The 21,679-nt window shown below is 41.0% G+C and overlaps 1 pseudogene across 1 annotated transcript in view; it reads left to right on the top strand.

The window, feature by feature from the left end:
- The window catches only part of LOC309858394 (supervillin-like), a 41,737-nt pseudogene that overhangs the window by 7,005 nt on the left and 13,053 nt on the right, over positions 1–21,679 (top strand). Inside the window, exons 3-6 of the transcript XR_014316646.1 lie at positions 341–432; positions 7,360–7,417; positions 7,533–7,684; positions 10,035–10,668. The product of XR_014316646.1 is annotated as a supervillin-like (transcript). The remainder of the gene's footprint in view (positions 1–340; positions 433–7,359; positions 7,418–7,532; positions 7,685–10,034; positions 10,669–21,679) is intronic.

Here is a 21,679-nt window from a genome sequence, read left to right as displayed (position 1 = left end):
CCCAGCTCTTGGTGAGTGGCTGTAGAAGAGAGTGGCTGTCCCAACCCAGGCATCCAACTTGCGGCTCCGCCATGTTGTTACCCCTGACGCCATGCCACCTGCCTGTGCTGACGTAATTCTTCTGTTACACAAAAAAGTTTTAGGGACATGACTATAAATAAATGAAAAAAGCTAGCATTTAACTCCCAGAAATAAAACTCTTTACTTGTAATCCACATACATGTATTTCACTATGTATAACAGTCACGTAACTCTTGTTTTGCTTTTTTTTTCACTTAACATCATATATCTTGATTCACATTGACTTTAAACATTATTAATGGCATAATTTAATTTTTAGCTTTCAGAAAGAGTTCTGGCTTGAAGAGAAAGAACAGCTTGCTAACCACAGAAGAAGAATCGATGCTAAGATTTTAACTGCACTTCCAAAAGGTGAGATTTTCTCTAAATGGTTGACCAGTGTCCCGGGCACATAAGTATTGTGTCACCTGATTTTCTCTGAGGGGAATTCATTCCAAAGCTCCAGTGTATACCCTCCTTTGTGTTCCTTTCTGCCTGTTGCAAGAATTAACCTTAATGAAGGTACCTCTCTTCTTGCGTGTTTCATCTGCACCTTTCTCTGTGTCCGTCCTTGTCATTTTAGCCGTCTTCGGGAATTCCCTGGAGGCCGGGTGGGGAGGGCGACAGAAAGAGCCAGCATAGAATCCACCCACGTCATCACTCCTACCTCTCACCTTCTCCAGGGGCAGTGAGTGTTGTTCATAAGCCCTTATCTACTCCGTCCACTCTGTCCACTCCCTCTGCCTCTTGGTGCTTTGCTGGTGCCTTTGCACTGAGTATCTTAGAGCTCCCTGCCAGGCAGCACACTGGGTTTCCAGGACACTCCATAGCTCCTGCATCTCTTTCCCCAGGTAGGCACTCACGTGTTCTGTGAATTCGTTTTTTTCATTGGTAAAGATACAAGTGCAGTAAAACATTCGCAGCTGCCATGAACCCACTACTCCCTGTGTTTTGCCTGAGAAATGATGGAAATGTTAACCAGATCTTTGTGTCCCCCAACTCTAATACTGGAAGAGGGGCATACCAGCTCTCAAACTGCTCTCATGCTAAACCCTCTGTGTAACCATTACTTCAGAAGAAACAGGTTTTGGTGGAGGGTCAGATTTTTTTTCTTTTCTATTTTGTCCTCTGAAAGAAACAAATAAACAAACATGAGATCAAACCCAAAAGAGATAAGACCAGGAAAAATATTCTTTTAATAGACACTAAATCTAGTTTAAAAGGCCCACTGATACATGGGTGTACAGCCTGAGGAATTGAATAGGTGATGTGCTTAGACATAGTCTGACGAGGATGGGTATTTGGAGCACCCCAGAGATTCGGCCTTGTGGAGACAATTTAAACAGAGACATTTTGCAATTTTCAAGCACTTAGAAAACTGTCAACTGAAATACAGACTTACTCCGTGTTGTCCCGGAGGCCCCGGACGAGAATACTTTGTTGAATTACACAGAAGTAGATGAGATGTCATAGGAGAGAGACTGTTCTGATAGTTCATGGGACCTGCTGGGCTGCATTGCCATCTCATTCACTCCCATTGGCTGTTCAAGGGCTTCCATGGGAAGGAGACATGCTGCGGGTTCCCACCTGGATGGCGTGACATGGAAAGGGCCTTCCAATTTTTTAGACTCTTCGTGAAAGACAAAGCAGCTCTGGTGAATCTGAGCCAAGCTTACAGTCTGGGAAGATGGTCCAAGCAAAGTTCAAGGGTGAACAGATTGATTTGAGCAGGAACTTAGAAGATTGGACTGATTAGGCAAAGTTCTGTAGCAAAAGCTGTTTCACTCATCCTCTTTGTCTGCCGTGGTCCTTTCTCCTTGATGAGCAACAGCACGTGCAATATTAGGGTCAGAAAAATTAGAAATGGTATATGAGATGCAAGGTGCCTTTCAGGTTCAACAGCTTGTAACTCCATATGTGCCAAAATTTAAGAACAACTTAAGTTGATTTACCAGTTTCATTAGAAAATGTATCATAGGGGCAGCTGGGTGGCTAAGCCAATTAAGCGGCTGCCTTTGGCTCAGGTCATGATCCTGAGATCCTGGGATCAAGACCCATATTGGGCTCCCCGCTCAGCAGGGAGCCTGCTTCTCCTTCTCCCTCTGCCTCTTCCCCTGCTTGTGCTCTCTCACTCCCTCTCTCTCTCTCAAATAAATAAATAAAATCATAAAAAAAATGTATCATAATTGTTGATGAAAATGTACTTTTTCACAAATCAGAGGTAATACCATGTATTAATGAGATTTATGTTTCTAAATTCACAAGATCTTCAAAATGTGCTTAAAGAGTATCCGAACCCCTCCCCTCCTGAATTTCATGTAAATTCTGCAGAGTCTTCTTTTATGTTCTGTAATTGATGAATTCGGGAAAGACCCGAATTTGGAAAGACCCACGTATGACCTCTAATCTCACTTCTCCATCTTAAATATTTTAATGATTCTGTCAGCTCTTGGCGATATAATGGTGAAAGTAGGAGTTGATTACAACCATTTTCATGGCATAGCGTTTTATGTCTTTTTATACATGTATAGAAGTTTCTGGTCATTTAGTGAGGAATTCTTGCCTTTGTGAAATTGAGCATTAAAATGATCATTGACTTTTTCTCTCTCACAAACAAGTTATCCAAGGGTTAAAAATCTTTACCTCTGTAAAGATGATGATATTAAAATAGTTTTTCCATTTATGCATTATGAAATGGACCAAATATATTAGTCTACTTTCTTAATAGCTTTCTTGAAATATAATTCAAGCAATCTATAATCCATCCATCCAAAGTATACAGGTCAGTGGCTTTTAGCATATCCACAGAGCTGTGCACCCATCACCATAGTCCACTTTGGAACACTCTCCTTATCCCCAAAAAGAAATCCCACACTTCTCAGCCCTCACCCCGCCCCCTTAGTCCTCTAGTTTTATAATCTCTGATTTTATAAGCTGCTTGTCTTTGTATTAGTGGCTGCCATCCACGTGTGAAAATTAAAGTGCGGGAAGTCCGATTCCTTTTCAGGACTTTCTGGGTCTGGGCTGTGCTCTCAGCTTGTCAAGTGCAGGGTGGGAGGGAGGTGTTCTTGGCAGTCCTCTGCCACTTATATTTCTTTGGAAGATTCTACTGTGCTTGGGTTTGGACGCCTGAACTCAACAATAATTTTACCAGAAAGCCTGTTTCTCAGGGCTAATTAAAGAAACAGTGTTGCCCAAGAAAACTGCCCAGTAGACCACATTATGCTGGGTATTGGCATTATATATTATGATAAAGCAAGTTAAATAACTTTGTAAAGTATGATAGCCCTGATGTCAATTGCCTTTCAGTTACCTGACTCAGAAAATGACCGTCTGATTCCCTTCAAAAATAACTAAAGAAATAGACTAATAGAATCTTTGTTGGCACAGAAGCACTGTTTGGAATTACTTAGAGGAGGGCAGCAGGCTAAGATAGCAGGTGCAATGAGGAATAATTTAGTATATGTCACAGTTTTATTGTACTTGAATGTACTTGAAGGCAAGTAGAAAATTCGTTACAATGGAAGTTAGATCAACAGCACCTATTTCGATCTGTATTATACAATGATTGCTATTACTGTTACCTGAACCATTTATGAGTGGTATGCATTATACCACAGTGTACAATCAGCTGAATTATAGCTGCTTAATCCAATTTTGTTTTTTTTTTTAAATGTTTTATTTATTTATTTGACAGCACGAGCAGGGGGAGTGGCAGAAGGAGAGGGAGAAGCAGGCTTCCCACTGAGCAAGGAGCCCAATGCAGAGCTCGATCCTAGCACCCCGGAATCACAACCCGAGCTGAAGACAGCTGCTTTTAATGGAGCCACCCAGGCATCTCAGCTTTATCCAATTAAAAACACATTCTTATTTCCTGTTTTTAGGAAATATATACTGATAAATTTAGAGATAAAGGGATATCGTGCTGCAACTTACTCTTGAATAGTTCAGAAAAATTAATATGTGGGTAGGCCTGGGTAGCTCAGTCGGTTGAGCATCTGACACTTGGATTTGGCTCGGGTCATGATCTCAGAGTAATGGGATGGAGTCCCATGGCCAGCTCTGCACAGGGTGTGGAGCCTGATTGGGATTCTCTCTCTCTATCTCCCTCCAGCCCCGCCCCCCGACTCGTACCCTCATACTTTCTCTAAAATAAATAAGTCTTTAAAAAATTGTATGCACATATGTGTACATTCATGCATGTCTATACACACATAACACATGTAAATATGCCTATGGAAAAGGATAAAAATAAATTTAGTAAACTGTAAACACATTATGAAGCATGTGTCGATTTTTCTATAAGTCTGTTATATAATCATAGTAAAGACAAGACTGCTTTTGGTAGATCATGAACAGTAACTAATTGTATTCAACACTATCTTCCAGACCATAACTGTGGTAGTGCTTTATGACTGAAAGAATGGAGGGCAACATAGATTTCCACAGCTGGGATGACTTCTGTGATTTCTTAGTATCAGCCCCTTTTATGCTTTATGATAAACCTGACCAAAACTTCCAACCAAAGGGCCTAAGGAGGACTGTAAGAGCCCAGAAGAGGTGGTTGTTTTTGTTTTTTTTTCCTGGAAAGGGTCCAAAAAAATATGCACACATCAGCAATTCAAATAAAAACTTATTCTATTTTACACAACTAAAGTGTTTTCCCATGGACTAGAGATGCTAGAGTAATTATATTGCATGTTTTCCTAATTTTACTTTTAAATTATAGACTTGGGAAAGGAAGCTTCTCTATGACTTCTTTTGTCTTCCACATCATTTTTTCCCCCTGTAATCTTATGTCTATAGGAATGAAGCAAATCTTGGTAACTGAAAAATAAATTGGTTACAAAAGAATTGACTGAGAGGTAATTTGTTTGTTTAAGGGATTTTTTTTTTTCCCCCTGAAAGATTCACTGTGGGTCTCCACTAAGAATGAATAAACTTGCTGGTACATTTATTTATTTAATTTTAAATTAATCTCTACACCCGGCGTGGGGCTGGAGCTCCCCATCCCAAGCACCCTACCTTTCAGAGCACTTGGAATTTGGTTCCAGTAGCTTCTGGCACACTCTTAGGAAAAATATGACCCCTTGCTCTTCTTAGGGTTTAAATAGTTAATTGATACTCTTTGGTTTATCTCATTCTTGGAAATATTTTCAAAATATGCACTACCAGTCATTAAAGTTTTATCACCATAATCTTGCTGGAGCTAATTTGATTAACTGGGGAGCTAGTATTAGTCAAGCTTCCTCGAAAGGTAACATGGCAGATGCACCATTACCATTATTCCCTTGTCTTCCAAATAGAGCTGTAATTGACAGTACAGAGCAAGTATACTTCTGCCTCCAGCTTCTCTGGTTCCTGGGAAAGCCACCTGAGGGAGAGACTTTTTTAAAGCCAACTATCTTTTTTTTAATTCAATTCACCAACATATAGTACATCATTAGTTTTTGGTGTAGTGTTCAATGATTCATTAGTTGCGTGTAACTATCTCAACAGAAGTCAAACTAAAATTGTAAGGCAGCTATCAATTAAAAATAAATAAAAACAAGGCTTGTGTCTCCAAAGACGGTCAAAGGGCAATATAAAAGGGGAGTGTGTGTGTATGTATGTATGTGTGTGTGGTTTTGACTCATTACTAAATATGACAGCTTTAAAAAAATAAAATAGAAATGAAAGCAGTTGGAAGTTGAATTCCAGAATTGAGGGGCACCTAGCTAACTTAGTCAGAAGAGCATGTGACCCTCGATCTCAAGGCCATGAGTTTGAGCCCCACATTGGACACAGAGTTAACTTTATTTTATTGTTATTATTTTAGAGAGTTGGGGAGAGGAAGGGCAGAGAGAGAGGGAGAATCTTAAGCAGGTTCTATGTCTAGTGTGGAGCTTGACCTAGGGCCGGATCTTACAATCCTGAGATCATGACCTAAGCCAAAGTCAAGAGTGGGACTCTTAGCTAATTGAGTCACCCAGGTGGCCCAAGATGTAGAATTTACTTTAAAATAAAAAAGAAAATTGAAAAAGGGACACCTGGGTGGCTCAATTAAGCGTCAGCCTTCAGCTTAGGTCATGATCCCAGGGTCCTGGGATCAAGTCCCTCATCGGGCTCCCTGCTGGATGGGGAGCCTGCTTCTTTGCCTGCTGCTCCCCCTGCTTGTGTTCTTCTCTCTCTTTCTCTCTCAAATAAACAAATAAATCTTAAAAAAGAAATTAAAAATATTCCAGCATTCTTGTATGCCTCCATTGAGTTTCTTCTTTGACTCAACCTTTCAAAGTTCCTTGGACCCCCAGGGCTGTTAATGACACTTCTGCCTGGTATTCCCGGGTCCCCAACAGGAGCCACTCAGATGAGCCTTTGAGAATTCACGTGGTTGAGGAGGAAGTGAGAAGAGAGAACTTTATTCTCCACCAAATTGGGCCATTTCTCCAAAGAAACAGTTATTTGGCATCAGTATCGCATGAGACCCTCCCAGCATCAGCCAGACATTTGTCCATCCATCCGGTGTTACCAGGAGAATTAGGGTTGTTAGTTTATCTATCCATCCAAATTAGAGCAGGGAAACAAATGTTAACATTTCCTGGCAGCGAAAGCCAGTAAGGGGATGCTTAGAACTGTGTTAACCTAAACCGCGGTAAATGTCCATAAAGCTCCATTAGGGATGGCTGGAAACACGATCAGCAAGTCACAGATTTTTACAGGTTCAATGATAGGGTGAAATAGGAGTGTGGGGAAACATGGGGGTTGTGGCTTGTTGATGGGCGTGTGGGGGCTCTAGTTCTGGTCTCTGCTTCTGCCAACGTTAGAAGTTTCCTATAGCAGAAAAACTCGGAATACTTTGTTGAACGTAGTAAGAATCAAAGACAGATAGTGAGATATCTGCTTGCTGGAGAGATCTTGATGTTCAGGCCTTCTCTGACTCCCCTGGATGAAACAGAACTCATGGTTTTACTTCTTAGCACAGCCTGTGATGTGATGTGATATGTGTGTGTGTGTGTGTGTGTGTGTGTGTGTGTTTACACATCCCTTGTGGCATCTGCCCTTTCACACTAGAAGACAGTCTCCAGGAAAACACTGCACGGGACCTAAGAACAGAAACACAAGTTCAAGAACATATGTTATTGAACATACTATAACATAAGTTATATATACATAAGTTCAATAATACATAATATGTAAGTTCAATATTAACATATAAGTTCGATAATATAGAAGTTCAATAGATATATGTCTCATGAAGGAATGAATGAACGCATGATACTGAACACTGAAGTATCTTTTTATTCTTCTGTTTTATTTTAGTTGCAGAATTAAGAAAAATCTTTGAACCAAAGAGGAAAGAATTTTTAGAAATGAAAAGGTAAGAAATTGATTGCACCTCGTTAGAAAGTAGAAGAACTTGGTGAAGCAGTATTCACTTTCCCTGAGAACCGCTTTCCATGGCTCACAAGGCCTGTCTTTGGTGCCCTGCACAGAAAAGAAAGAATTGCCCGGCGCCTCGAAGGAATTGAAACGGACACGCAGCCTATCCTGCTGCAGAGCTGCACGGGCTTAGTGACTCATCGCCCGCTGGAGGAAGACACGCCCAGATACATGCGCGCCACAGACCCGGCCAGCCCCCACACCGGTGAGCGTGCTTGTCTGGTGGCCTACCGTCCTGCAGGCTGCCGGAGATGGTTCATGCTGCCTTCTTTACCCAGTGGCATTGGAGGAAAATGAGATAGTCCACAAAAGTGAAGTGTGGAGGTGTACTTACTTATTAAATACACGTTATTTGTGAAACCTACAATGACACATATGTCAACTCTGCCCCATCTCATAGGTGTGCTCCTCTGGGATCATAGCAGGAAGAAATGGTTCCTCTTGGCACACTGTTGGGAAATTGATGACGACATTTCACTCCTCCTCCCTGCCTGGGACCCCTAGAGGGCAGGAACAGCATCTCCCTGCTGGCCCTCTCAGGGTGCTGGCACAGGACCTGCTGGCCTCTTCTCAGTAAGAGTTCTTAGAGGACTCAATGAGACTCCTTTAAATAGAATACCCAGGTGCCCAGCACAGAGCCTTAGAGGACTCAATGAGACTCCTTTAAACAGAATACCCAGGTGCCCAGCACAGAGCCTGGTCGCTCGCAGCAGGGAGCAATTTAAAATGAACCTGGACCTTTGAGTGGTTAGGGTTCTTAGTCTATGTGTTAATGCAACAAACATTCTACTTAAATTATTTTAATGTAAATAATTTACATGTCATTTTAAATGTATTGCATGTGTATTTCATATTAAACCATATTTCAAATGTGACTTAACTTTTTTTGGTAACTGTCAACGTTAGGAATATGAAATATTCAACTTGGGCTTGGAAGTGGATGACCCATACGGGGCTGTTCTTCTCAACCCATCCCTGGTCCGCAGCTCCATGCTGCTGCTTTTTATGGCCAGTGTTTTCTGGGTTCTTCCTTACGGCTGTTGATCTCACTTTGTGATGTGATCATGTCACTTACCTAGAGTTCCTGATCTTCTATGGCAAGAAAGCTAGAGAAGTAAGATTTTTAAAAATTACTTGAGAATCAAGAATAGAGTATAAAAATTTGTAGCCAGAAATAAACCCTCATGTATGTAAAATGTGAATCTATGTATTATAATTTAAGCATCACATATTCATGAGAAAGGGGAGACTTGTTTAATAAAATGGTACTGGGAAAATAGGTTATTGTGCAGTAGGGAAGGGGTCATAGACCTCTTCTCGCTTACACGAAACACAAAAATAAGTCCCAATTAATCACATGATTAACTTTAAGAAAATAATTAAAAACATGAAAACAGGTGAATATTTCATGCACATTGAATGGGAAAGGACACAGAAACAGCTTGAGAAATCACAAATGACCAGGTCAATTGACACCAAAGAAAATCTTCCATGTGGATGTCACAGAATATTAAACAAGTTTGAAATACTCATGAATGAGATTAAGGTTCAGGGTCTCAAAAAAAAAAAAATGCATGCAAACCAATAAAAGTGACACTATAGAGCTTAAATAAGCTTCATCAGATATTCCAGAAAAGAAAAAAGTAATACAAATGCTAATAATTGAAAAAAGCACAAATTCTCTTTTTCTAGTAATCAAAGGAAATTTTTTAAATGAACATTTAATGTTTGCAAGCGAACATATAGTGCAGGTTCAAGTATAAATTGACGCAAACTTTATAGAAATCAACTTGACAGTCTAGCAAGTCTCTTAAAATGATACACTTTTTTTTTTAAAGATTTTATTTATTTATTTGAGAGAGAGACAGTGAGAGAGAGCATGAGTGAGGAGAAGGTCAGAGAGCAAAGCAGACTCCCCATGGAGCTGGGAGCCCGATGTGGGACTCGATTCCGGGACTCCGGGATCATGACCTAAGCCAAAGGAAGTCGTCCAACCAACTGAGCCACCCAGGTGTCCCTAAAATGATACACTTTTTGATAAAGCAATTAACCATTATCTGTTGTGATAGTAGTCAGAAAATCAGACTGATTAAAAGTTAGAAACAATGAAAAAAATATTGGCAACAATGCAAATGCCCAGGAATATGAGAAGGGTTAAATTAGCTATGGAATGCCTGTTGAATAGAATATTACAAAGCTTTAAAGAATGTCTTCAAGAAAAGACTTCCAAATATAAGAAAATGTTTTATACAGTACATCAGTGGTATATAAAACATAAATTATTTTATGTGGGAGAAAAGAAATCAATTAAAAAAAAAAGACTAGAAGGAATATATAGAAATGTTTGGCAAATTATCAACTTATTATTTATTATTATGTATTAATGATTATTGGTGATTGGGAGTTTTACCTTCCTATGTTTTCAATGTTAGACATTTTCTGTACCAAGCATGTGGCTGCAGTTGGAAAAATTCACTTCTGTGCACAGAAAAGAGTGCAGTCAATGCGCCTCTGTTCTTGAACTCTGTTCGTGTCCCCCGTGTGGTCCCTTGTAGGCCGGTCCAATGAAGAGGAGGACACTTCAGATTCCTCGGTGGAAAAACAGACCCGTTCCAAACTTTGCACCGAAACCTCGGGCATCCATGCAGAGCCCTCCTGTGGTTCAGGTCTCATGGACACCCAGGCTCTGGAGTCCAAAGCAGAGAGAATCGCACGGTACAAAGCGGAAAGGAGACGGCAGCTGGCTGAGAAGTACGGGATAGCGCTGGATTCCGAAGCGGACTCGGAATCGCCGTCCCGATACACCAAGTCCAGGAAGGACGCCGATGCTGCTGACAAGAGGGGAGGGAAAGGTGACAGACAGGCCGAGCCAGGCAAAGAGTCATGCTCTCTGTACTCCAAGGACTATGCTCTCTCCGGGGGCGATGGGCTTTCGGACACCGAGGTGCTGCTCAACGTGGAAAACCAAAGACGGGGTCAGGAGCCCAGCACCACCGGGCAGGCCCGTGACCTGGCCCCCACGGTTGAGAGTTCCTCATCCTTCCCGTTCCCTGGGCGAGACTGTGCCTTTAGTGAAGTGCCAAGGTCCCCAAAGCAAATGCACAGCGTGTCCCTCTCCTCGCCTCGGCCACCGGCCTCCCCGAGCCACTCTGCTGGTGACCCGCCACTCCCTCCTGAGGCCCGAGCCAGGTAAGCATTGAGCCTGCTCTGGGCTGTGTTATCATCTTTGCTTTGCCTCCCCTGCGTCAGGGTCTGGGTGTTCTTGGTCTTCTATTGAGGGTTCCGCTGGTGGCAGAAATAGGTAAGATAGGGGTTTCTAAATTTCTGCGGTATCAAAACAGGTTCTGCCCAAGCAAGAAGCTTCAGTTCTTTTTTACAAAAATGATCAACTGAACAGGTGTCATGGGGACACTTTCATGGGAGTCTCACTTACGGATCCTTCTTTTTATGGGTTTCTTACATGCTTTTAATAATTGTCTTTTCCTTTATGTGTTTCTCTAGAATTATATCCAAAACCTTTTTTTTTTTTTTTTAAGGTTTTATTTGACAGAGAGAGACATAATGAGGGAACACAATCAGGGGGAATGAGAGAGGAAGAAGCAGGCTTCCTACCAAGGGGGTTGCCCGATGCCAGGCTCGATCCCAGGACCCTGGGATCATGACCTGAGCCAAAGGCAGACACTTAACGACTGAGCCACCCAGGTGCCCCATTATACCTCAGACTTCTTAGTGATTGATTTTGTTGCTGTCATGTAAAATCACAAAGCAAAAGGACCACCACTAACACAGTGGAAGGGTCTCAGTTTAGGGTATGACGAATGACTGCAGTATTGCTTGAATATAATCGTCTCCTATAGCTATGCAAGTATATCAACATGCTGAGAAACAGCTGTGTTGAAGAGCACTTCATTAAAAAGATCAGTCATTAAGAGTAATTGTCATACACAAAGACAACAGTGCCCATTTGGGAAAATCAGAAAAAGGGTAAAATGAGAAAATCAAATGCCAGAAGAGAATATTTGTTCCTAAACTTAAATATCCAAATTTAAATTAAATTTGATTTAAGTTTCCAAATTTAAATCAAATTGAAATTTCTAAATTTGAGTAAGATTTAAATATTTAAATTGAAGTAAAATACAAATATTTAAATCTAAGTAAAATTTAAATATTCAAATTTAAGCAAAATTTAAATATTTAAATTCAGTAAGTGTGATGACCATATTCAAAAGGCACTTTACTTAAACATCCTAGTTTAAAGTTTGGGACAATTGTCTAGGTAGACTTTTATGTGTGTTTTTCGGTCCAAATAGGCATTAGCTTCCCAGGTAAATTGAGGAGAGGTGAGGATCAAGCAAATTTATTTTGAGGGGAAAAAAAAGGGGTGGGGGAGGAAGAAGTATTGGGAAATACTCCTATATATTTCACACTGGGACAGAGCAGTAAATGTGGTCCTCTCTAAGTGGCAATAATACAGCTAAAACAGATCATTTTACTTACTGATGTTTATGGAGTCAAAGAACTTCCCCTACGTAGTTGATCATTCACACTAAAATATTTAGAGAAGTTAACTTCTTAGAGAAGTCAATACTGTAAAAACTGATACGGGGTTTTAGCCTTTGGGCTTATTTATTTATTTATTTATTTGACACAGAGAGAGAGAGAGAAAGATCACAAGTAGGCAGAGAGACAGGCAGAGAGAGAAAGGGAAGCAGGCTCCCTGCTCAGCAGAAAGCCCGATGTGGGGCTCCATCCCAGGACCCTGAGATCATGACCTGGGCTGAAGGCAGAGGCTTAATCCACTGAGCCACCCAGACACCCCATAGCCTTTGGGCTTTTTGAAATTTGGGGACTGTGACCTGTTTTCTCTTATTTTGAAATGAAAGTCTGTTGTTTGAAAAACCTTCATTTAGTAGCAGAAAATGTGTTCTTGCCTTAGTGTCTATCAAAGTGAACTCTTCATGTGCTTTGTAAACGGGTCAAAGCAATTTAACGGTCTAATTTAAAAAGGAAATTCGAGATTTACGCTTACATGGGTTTGGAGAAAATTCAGAGCCAAATTTCTGATTGCTATATTATGAAAACTTGGGTTGTTAACATGGCATCTGGTAGTTGTCTAGATCTCATATGATAGATTCTCAGTGAGATCCTGAATCAGTTGTAATAATAACTAAACTTTGGTTGTGTGCTCCAGGTCAAAAGCTAGGATATTTAATTGTTTTGTGTTAAAATCTTAGTATTTAAAAAGTCTATAATGTAAAATCTTAAGAGGTATTTCTTTCTCAATTATTTGAAGAGGCATATTACTTGGAAGTTTCCATAAGCCTAACCCCAGCCTCTTAGTACTTACTTGACTTTCACAAAGAGAGGATTAAAAGGATTAAGAAATTATAAAGGAATTCTTGAGGCACATGCTTTGTTTATGTATTTTTCAATTTTAAAAAAAGTACATGCTTTATATATTTTTTTAATTTAAAAAAGGCATATGCTTTTTTAAAAGCCATTCAAGACTTAAAATTCTGTGATTTAGAGGCAGAGAAGCACAAATCATTTCATATATATATATATATATATATATATATATATATATATGGAAAATACTGAGATATATTTACATTAAAAGGGATGGAACATAATGTATGACAAGTATGACAGTAAAAGATAAACAAAGATACAAGAAACAGCATGGAGGTTCTTCAGAAAGTTACAAATACTCTACAGTCCAGTAATTGCACTACTGGATATTTACCCCCCAAAATACAAAAACACTAACTCAGAGGAATGTGTATATCCCTACATTTATAGCAGCATTATTTTTTTTTATAGCAGCATTATTTACAATAGCCAGATTATGGAAGCAGCCCAAGTGTCTATTGATAGAAGAATGGATAAAGAAAATGTGATCGATCGATCAATCGATCTATCTATTTATGCTATTCAGTCATAAAAAAGGAATGAAATCTTACCATTTGCAACAACACGGATGGAGCTAGGGAGTATAATGCTAAGTGAGTAAGTCAGAGAAAGGCAAATATCTTATGATTTCACTCATATGTGGAACTTAAAACAAAAGAGCAAAGGAAAAAAGAGAGGGGATGGTCAAACCAAGAAACAGAGTCTTTAACTATAGAAATGATAAGAGAATAAACTGATGTTTACCAGAGGGGAGGGCGTGGGGGGATGGGTGAAACAGGTGAAGGAGATTAAGAGTACACTTACCATGATGAGCACTGAGTCATGTATGGAACCATTGAATCATGGTATTGTATAGCCGAAACTAATATAGCACTGTATGTTTTTTTTTAAAAAGGATTTATTTTGTAATGACTACAGCAATTCATCTTGCAAAGATGGATTTAAATGAATTAATATTCTGCTTAGATATCCTTTCTTTAGAGCCCAGATATTTGGGTGTCAGAAAACCATTGTTGTCTGATTTCCATTTGGGGAGAAGAAAGACAAAAAATACTTTGTGAATTATAACAATAACCAAGGAAATCTCAGTGTCTTAATAACCATAAATGAAAATGCTTGTCATCCAGTATGGAAATAAGTAATAGAAATGTTGAGGGAGATGAAGGGGTAACTAAGAAAACCATCTACAGATAATTATTTTATTCCGCATATTTTTGTGGATATATCCTAGCATTGAGATGCACTATTTTTCTCACTGCTGTACTATACTCTCTCATCACCTTGCTCTGCCAAGTATAGGGGCTATTAATGTCTGAACTAACTCATTCCCATGTCATCATTTTATTTTGTGCTCACTAGCAAGAGGCTGTGTTTTTTTTATCATTAATTAAATACAAATGTCACTCATGAATATACCATCAAAGACTTCCTATGGTATCCTAAAAATCCACCTCTGAGCCAGACATCAAATGCACAGTTTTTGTGTGTGTTCATATACACGAACACATGTACAGATGGAACCATTAAGAGCATTCTAAGCTCCTAACAGTCTTGAGGGCTGAACAGTACATTTAAATTTATTAGAATTTGTTAATGTTTATTTGAACATTTGTATGATTAAGAAAATACATATGTCACAGGGTCTTTAGCTCAAGAAATCCTGTAGCTGCTTGGAAGTTCAGGAGAGCACGTCCTTCTGAAAGAAATGGAGAATATATATATTCACAGAAGAGAGCCTAAGATACCTCTTAACCCCAACCCCCAATTTCTGCCAAGCCCCTTCAATTTAGAATTTCAGAATTGTGTTTTCTAGAGAGGGAGTTTTGCTGATAGGAACCATTCTTTGTTAATTAAGCCATTGTGAATTTTAGGATAAAATTCAAAGAGATCTGGGGCCTGTGGGTTATTCAGATTTTTAAAAATCTGAGCTGTTACTAATGGAAATCCTGAATGCAGAATTTGTATTTCTTAGTTAATTAAAAAAAGAAAGAAAGAAAGAAGAGAAAATGCACCATATTTGTTACTTCTGTGAGTGGAGAATCTCAGGACCTGAGTTACACCTGCTGTTTTCCTGAGCGTCCACTGTGACTCCCTGTTCTCAGTGACCTGTGTATTGGGCAGAGGAAAATTTCCCAGTGGTGATCCACTCTAGAAAACGCCCTCTGTGTTTCATCTCTCCACTTCTGGAGAACGTAGGTCTGGAGACACCTAGGTGTCCTGGAAAACCTAGGTCTCTAAAGAAGAGACTTCCCTGTACGCTCACAGGTCTTGTAATGGGACGGAACTCTTTTCACCTTTTAGCCCCTGTACCCCCAAATATCTTGTCACCTGCTCTACTAGCTTTTGCCTGTTAAAATATGGTTAGTTCATTCCCATGGTTTTTTTTTCCTTTTTCTTCTGTTCTCACTGGCAAATTAACAATTTCTGTTCACTGAACTAAATATGAATAGATCACCAAGAACCCTAGCTAGTATGTCCAAAAATTTAAACACCTGCCAGAGTGTAAGGAACTGAGCTGTGTGTGCGTGCCCTCGCATGTTCGCATGCCTGCACGGACCCACAAGGCAATCCTTAGCACGTTTTCCAAACAAGCAACTTGAAGCATATAAACTCTTCATTTTAATAGGATGCCTAGTTAATAAGCATTCTTCTTCAGCTGAATACTGTTTTATAATTAGAAGCTGTTACATAATTAGAGCTGGGCACCCACAGGGTGAAACTGATTCTCCTGGGCTGAATTTGACTTCACTGTGACAGCAGGAAGCACTTTTAAGTCCGTTGACTCTTAGGAGTTACAGGGAGTTAAAGCCCATCATTACAGACTTAGGGATAGAGACCAAGAGCAGCTCCTGACCTCTGTGATGACTTAGGGTTGAGTTCTTGTTTCCTGGTATCATAATTCTCTGCTAACCAATTGCCACATCGTTAGAAAGTTCTATTATACCCAAGGGTCAGCCTCTCACTGTTCTCTTGTCCCCAGTGACCCTGTGGTCCTCTCCCAGGGGAGTGACCTCTGCCTTATGGAGAGCTGGCTCTCCCCAAGCCCTCACAAGAACAGATCTCAATGTTAAAGAATGTTAAATTCTTAGAAACAAAAATAATCCTGGAGATTATTTAAAAATGGATTTTATATGTGAAAAAACTAAAGATTAAAGAATTGATTTAAGACCATAAGGCTGCTTTGACAACATTGAGGCCATCATCCATCACCCATTCATTCATTCAGTCAAGTTCCCTTGCATCTGCCTGTTCTTCCTGTTGTGCTCTGCTCCTCTTACTTACGTCAGTTCTATTATCCAACACTGAAAAAGAGGGTTTGCTGGTTTTGCCCTTTGAAGATTAGAGATTTTTAGGAAAGAAGACTAGAGGTATTAGAGAAACAGCATATGTGGATTTATATAAGGTCCTTAACAACTTGGCCCTTATAAGCAAAATGAAAACTTGTAATTTAGGAGAGTTCGAATACAGTAGGCATCCATATATCTATGCATACCTCATAGGTATTGATTTATGGATTAGTTTCAGCTCTGACATAGTTTAGCTAATCACTGAAGAAAATTATATTGGGTCTCTGGTCTGCGAGGCACTGTGCTTGTAGCTGGGTATAAAAAAAAAGTGTAGGAAATAACTATAACATGATAGGGTAAATAAGTTTCTAGAGATCAAGGTTGGGTGCCAGGGGAGTACGAAGATGGAGTATTAACCTTTCCTCCATGGAGAAATGGTCACAGTGGAACCAAGTCCTTAAGGATGTGGTGGTACCTCCTCCCAGCACGAAGGCACCAATGCCCAGTGAAGACTGAGGAGGAGGTGGGATGAGGCTGAGTGCCGGAGGGAGTCGTAGAGCCGAGCAGTCACAGAGTGCCGAGCAGTCGTAGAGCGCCTCAGATGACATATCAAGGCATTTAGCCTTTGCCTTGTGGACAATGGGCAGTTTCTGAATTTTATTTATTTATTTTGTAAAGATTTTATTTATTTATTTATTTGAGAGAGAGTGAGAGAGAGCATGAGAGGCGAGAAGGTCAGAGGGAGACAGAGATCACTAGCAGGCAGAGAGAGAGGAGGAAGCAGGCTCCCTGCTGAGCAGAGACCAGGACCAGGACCCTGGGATCATGACCTGAGCCGAAGGCAGAGGCTTTAACTCACTGAGCCACCCATGCGCCCCGAGAAGGACAGAGGGAGTAGCAGAGGAGCTGGGAGCCCTATGTGAGACTTGATCCTGGAACTTTGGGATCATGACCTGAGCTGAAGGCAGTTCCTTAACCAACTGAGCCACCCAGGTGCCCTCTGAAGCATTTTAAAGCAAGGATGATTGATTCTGTGTTTTAGAAAGATTGCTCTGGAGGAGTGTGGAAGGTTGATCTGAAGGTGAGTTGATTCCAATCAGGAAGACCATGGACATGTTGGCAGCACTTACCCAGCCTGAGATAGTGAAGTCTGTGCTTCCAAGTTGGCCTTCATCACTAACTTGGTCCTGTTTGGCATTTCATTAGAGAGGATATTAGTGATAGGTTGATCAGTTTGGTGATGGTGAGGTAGAGGGTGGGAGGAGGGTTGGAGCAGGAAGGGAGATGAGAGAGAAGAGAGCACATGTACCTGCACTAGGGTTAGAAAGTAACAAGATGAAATTTAATAACGTCTTCTACCTAGATGGTGGAGAAAATCTGTGTACAAGTTCAGGATTGGGGAAACCTGATTTAACAGCAGTTCATGGGAAACAGACCTAGCAGTTTTAGTTGATAGCAAATTCTTTATGTGACTGCCAAAATGACTGGTCCAATCTTGGGGTACAGGACTGAAAGTGAACTGTTAATAGCCCAATAGTACTGGTCTAGCCCTGTTCTGCAATGCTCAGATAACATCTGGGTATTTCCTTCTAACTGAGCTGTTGACCAATGAGAACCTATCCAGAGGGTCTACTTTCCTGTCCACCCTACTTTCTTGACCTTTCCAAGGTCAAGGAACCCCCCCTCCGCCCCGTCTTAAGAGAAACTAGAATCATTTTTGGTCTCTTGCACATTCTCTGGTGCTTAGTCTGTCACACCAATCCGTTCTTCTCATTATCAGATGGTTTTTTCCCCTACGCAGTTATAAGGCTAAAGTTTGGCTTGGGATTGGGAGCCCTAGGTTACCAACCTGGCCTCTCATTGATGAGGATTCTGCTCGAAGGGGAGAGGGGAAAGAGATCACGAGTTCATGAGGTGTGTCACACATGCCATTTCACCTGTACCTCCTGTCTTGGGAAGAGGGACATTCAAATGCCTTCCTAGCACATGGGGCTGACCTCCCCAGATGTAGGGATGCTGGTCAAGGTGGCCGAACACGGTGACGTGGATTTGGTGTTATGCCAATGTGTGAGACTGGGAAGGATGATCCCAATGATAGCATTTCTTCAAGTACAGGCCTTCTGCAGAGGGTACTTGCCTTGGGTCATTTTCTGTTTCCTTCCCCACTCCCACCAGTATCTAGTTCATACCAAGTAGCTCAGTCAGTCATTTTTGGGTGAACATTCTGTTGTTTTCTGGATTTTCTTGGAAGTGTTACCAAACTGTAACAGTGCTACTTGAAAGAGCCGGTCTGCAAACAGTTTATCAGCCCATTGCCCGTGAGGGTTGCAGCTGGATGTGAATCATGGGTCCTTTCCTTCATCAAGAACATCATGCTATGAGCAAAATGTCAGCTGAACTCAACAGTGGGCTTAGGGACATTGTTCATCTCCACTCTGGTGTGGGTCTTTGATCTCATCATGGGCCAGGGACACCGGTCAGCAGAACACACTCTGATTGGCACGTACGTGTGGCGAGTCTCTTTCCACTCTGTGTGAAGTTAGAGTGCTTGGATGTGAGCCTGAGTCCATGTGCTCATAAATATTATGAAACTATGAATGAGCATCCTGGTTGAGGGGGGGGGGGCTGATTTGGGGATCTTCTGAACTCGGTCTCCAGTCCTGAATGGCTGAGTCTAGGTTAGTCTCACGACTAACGCAGCCAAGTTCCCGGATCACTTTGTTCTAGTGGGGCTGGTTAACATCCAAGCCGGAGATGTGGAGATCCAAATCCAGTTGGGAGCTAGAAGCCGGAGCCACTTTGGGAGGGCCCCTGTGGCACCTTCCTGAGGCTCCAGTACTTTTCTAGACAGTTCTATCTGTATACACACACTTTCTGTCTTTGTGCTTTCTCATCTGAGGCTTAGCATTTAGCCATTCAGTACTGAGATTAGTTCAGAGGGAACCTGGAAGAAATTGGTTATTTCACACGTTTATCCTGCTTCCGCTCCAAGAAGACTGTATTTCTAGACTTTCGTTACTCAAGAAGCCCTCATTATTTGTGTCCCTCTCTTTCCTTCCTTCCTCTCTCTCTCTCTGTCTCTCTCTCCCTGCCTTCCTGCCTGCTTCCCTTGGGTGGGGAGAGGGAGAAGGAGAGAGAATCCCAAGCACCTCCATACCCAGAGTGTGAGCCCAACACGGGGCTGGATCTCCGGACGCTGAGATCATGACTTGAGCTGAAATCAAAAGTCAGACACTTAACTACACAGGCGCCCCAAGAAATCCTCACTTTAATCCAGCAGTGGTATATTTGTTAATTGAGGCATGATTCACATCCAAATGCACGTATTTTAAGAATGCAGGTTAGGGAGTTTTGTGAAACATGTAACCATTGCTCTAGCTGAGAGAAAGGGTTTCTATCCCTGCTGTGCCGCTGTCCACCATCAATCGTTGACTCTCTTTGCAAGGACCTAATTTATCTGCCATAGCCCTATGGTATCAGGCACTCAGCTTGTTCTGTCGTACCAAACCAACCCTTCCCACTTGGTTCTTTTTTTTTTTTTTTTAAGATTTTATTTATTTATTTGACAGACAGAGATCACAAGTAGGCAGAGAGGCAGGCAGAGAGAGGAAGGAAAGCAGGCTCCCTGCTGAGCAGAGAGCCCGAGGCAGGGCTTGATCCCAGGACCCTGAGATCATGACCTGAGCCGAAGGCAGTCATCCAACCAACTGAGCCACCCAGCCGTCCCTGGTTCTTTTTTTTTAAACTAAGTTTTAATTATTAAAAATAGTTATGCATAACAGTAAGGCACGTTGCAATAAATAGCAGCATCAATTTAATATTTAAAGAAAGAAAATGAACCCAAGGCATTATTTGCCATTATTCAGATGTGATCTCTTTTTTAAGAGCTCTGTTTTTAAAAGCTTACCTGCTATTATACTGTTTCTCCAAAAACAATGGCTCCTAGGCCCCAGAAATAAATTTTGTACTCTTACAAAATGATAGATGTTTTAATCGGAGTTTGGACATCCCTTAGCCACCTATCAGTCTCAGAGTCAGAGTGTATGGAGAACTTGGTCCACAAAGTTCCATTATATCCCACTGTTCTGGAGTGCCTGTGAATTGGCGAGATCATTTTTAGACCTTGACCCACCATTTGGGGACCCACGCATTTAATGCAAAAGGTAGAATTTGGTTTCTCACCCATGTCAACACTTAAGAGCGACCTCTCTGGGTTGTTTTCTGCTCTCTCCTTGGGTTTTTCAGTGTCTTTGGGCTTTGGGGGGAGAATTTGAAGGAGAGAAAGAAAAAGATTCAAATGGATTTTATGGCATTGACTGTGTTTGACCCACATTTTCGTTTGTTATTTATGTATTTTTACGAGTTTTTACTTTTAAAGAGTGAAAAGAGATACTTGAATTTAAAAATTCCATTAACTGCACTAAACATCTATGTCCAAGTAAATCCCTTAGTGTGACTGTTGTCTAGATCAGTTATGAAGGTACACTGAATTACAATTTTTAAAAAAGATTTTCTTTTTTTATTTAACAGAGAGAGAGAGATCACAAGTAGGCAGAGAAGCAGGCAGAGAGAGGAGGGGAAGCAGGCTCCCAGCTGAGCAGAGAGCCCGAGGTGGGGCTCGATCCCAGGAACCTGAGATCATGACCTGAGCCAAAGGCAGAGGCTTAACCCACGAAGCCACCCATGTGCCCCCAGAATTACAATTTTTAGAAGTCTTAAGTTTTTAAGATATTTATATTGAAGTATAACTTATGCACAGTACAATTCACCTGTGCTAGTGAAATTCTGTGAATTCTGTCAAATACATCAAGTCATGTAGCTATCACTACAGTCAAGATACACACCTGTTCCATCAGCCCAAAGATTCCTTTGTATGCCTTTGTGGTCAACCCTTGCTGCCGCCACCAGGTCCCGCCAACCAATCATCTATCTTCTGCACTACAGGTTTAGATTTTTGAATATATAAAAATCAAATTCCGTGAGTATTTTTTGTTGATTTCAAACAAGTCCTATAAGAATTTGATGAAGTTATTTTTTTTAAATCATAGGAGAAGTGTTCATAATGTCGACCATTTATAATACCATCTTAGAAAACAAATCCCTCTTACTTGGTTGAGATTTAAACATATAAGATAATTCATACAGAGCTGATTTTATTTTAAATTTTTATTTATTATTTGACAGACAGAGATCACAAGCAGGCAGAGAGAGAGAGGGAAGCAGACTCCCTGCTGAACAGAGAGCCCAATGTGGGGGGCTCGATCCCAGGACCCCGAGATCATGACCTGAGCTGAAGGCAGAGGCTTTAACCCACTGAGGCCCCCAGGTGCCCCTGCATTTGAGTCTTAAAATAATTTTGTGAGGTGGGCGTATTCGTTATATGAACTGGGTGGTTTTCAGTAGCAAGTACCAGCTGCTTCCTCTCCTTCCACTGTATCCCAGGCTAGAGGAATCCCCTCCTTTGCTAACTAGTCCTAGGCTGAAATGGGTGTTGAGAAATT

Source organism: Mustela nivalis (assembly GCF_964662115.1).
Source record: "Mustela nivalis genome assembly, contig: HAP1_SCAFFOLD_2305, whole genome shotgun sequence".
NCBI classification, from domain to species: Eukaryota; Metazoa; Chordata; class Mammalia; order Carnivora; family Mustelidae; genus Mustela; species Mustela nivalis.
Note: the sequence above shows the minus strand (reverse complement) of the source record. Positions and strands in the feature narration are given on the sequence as shown.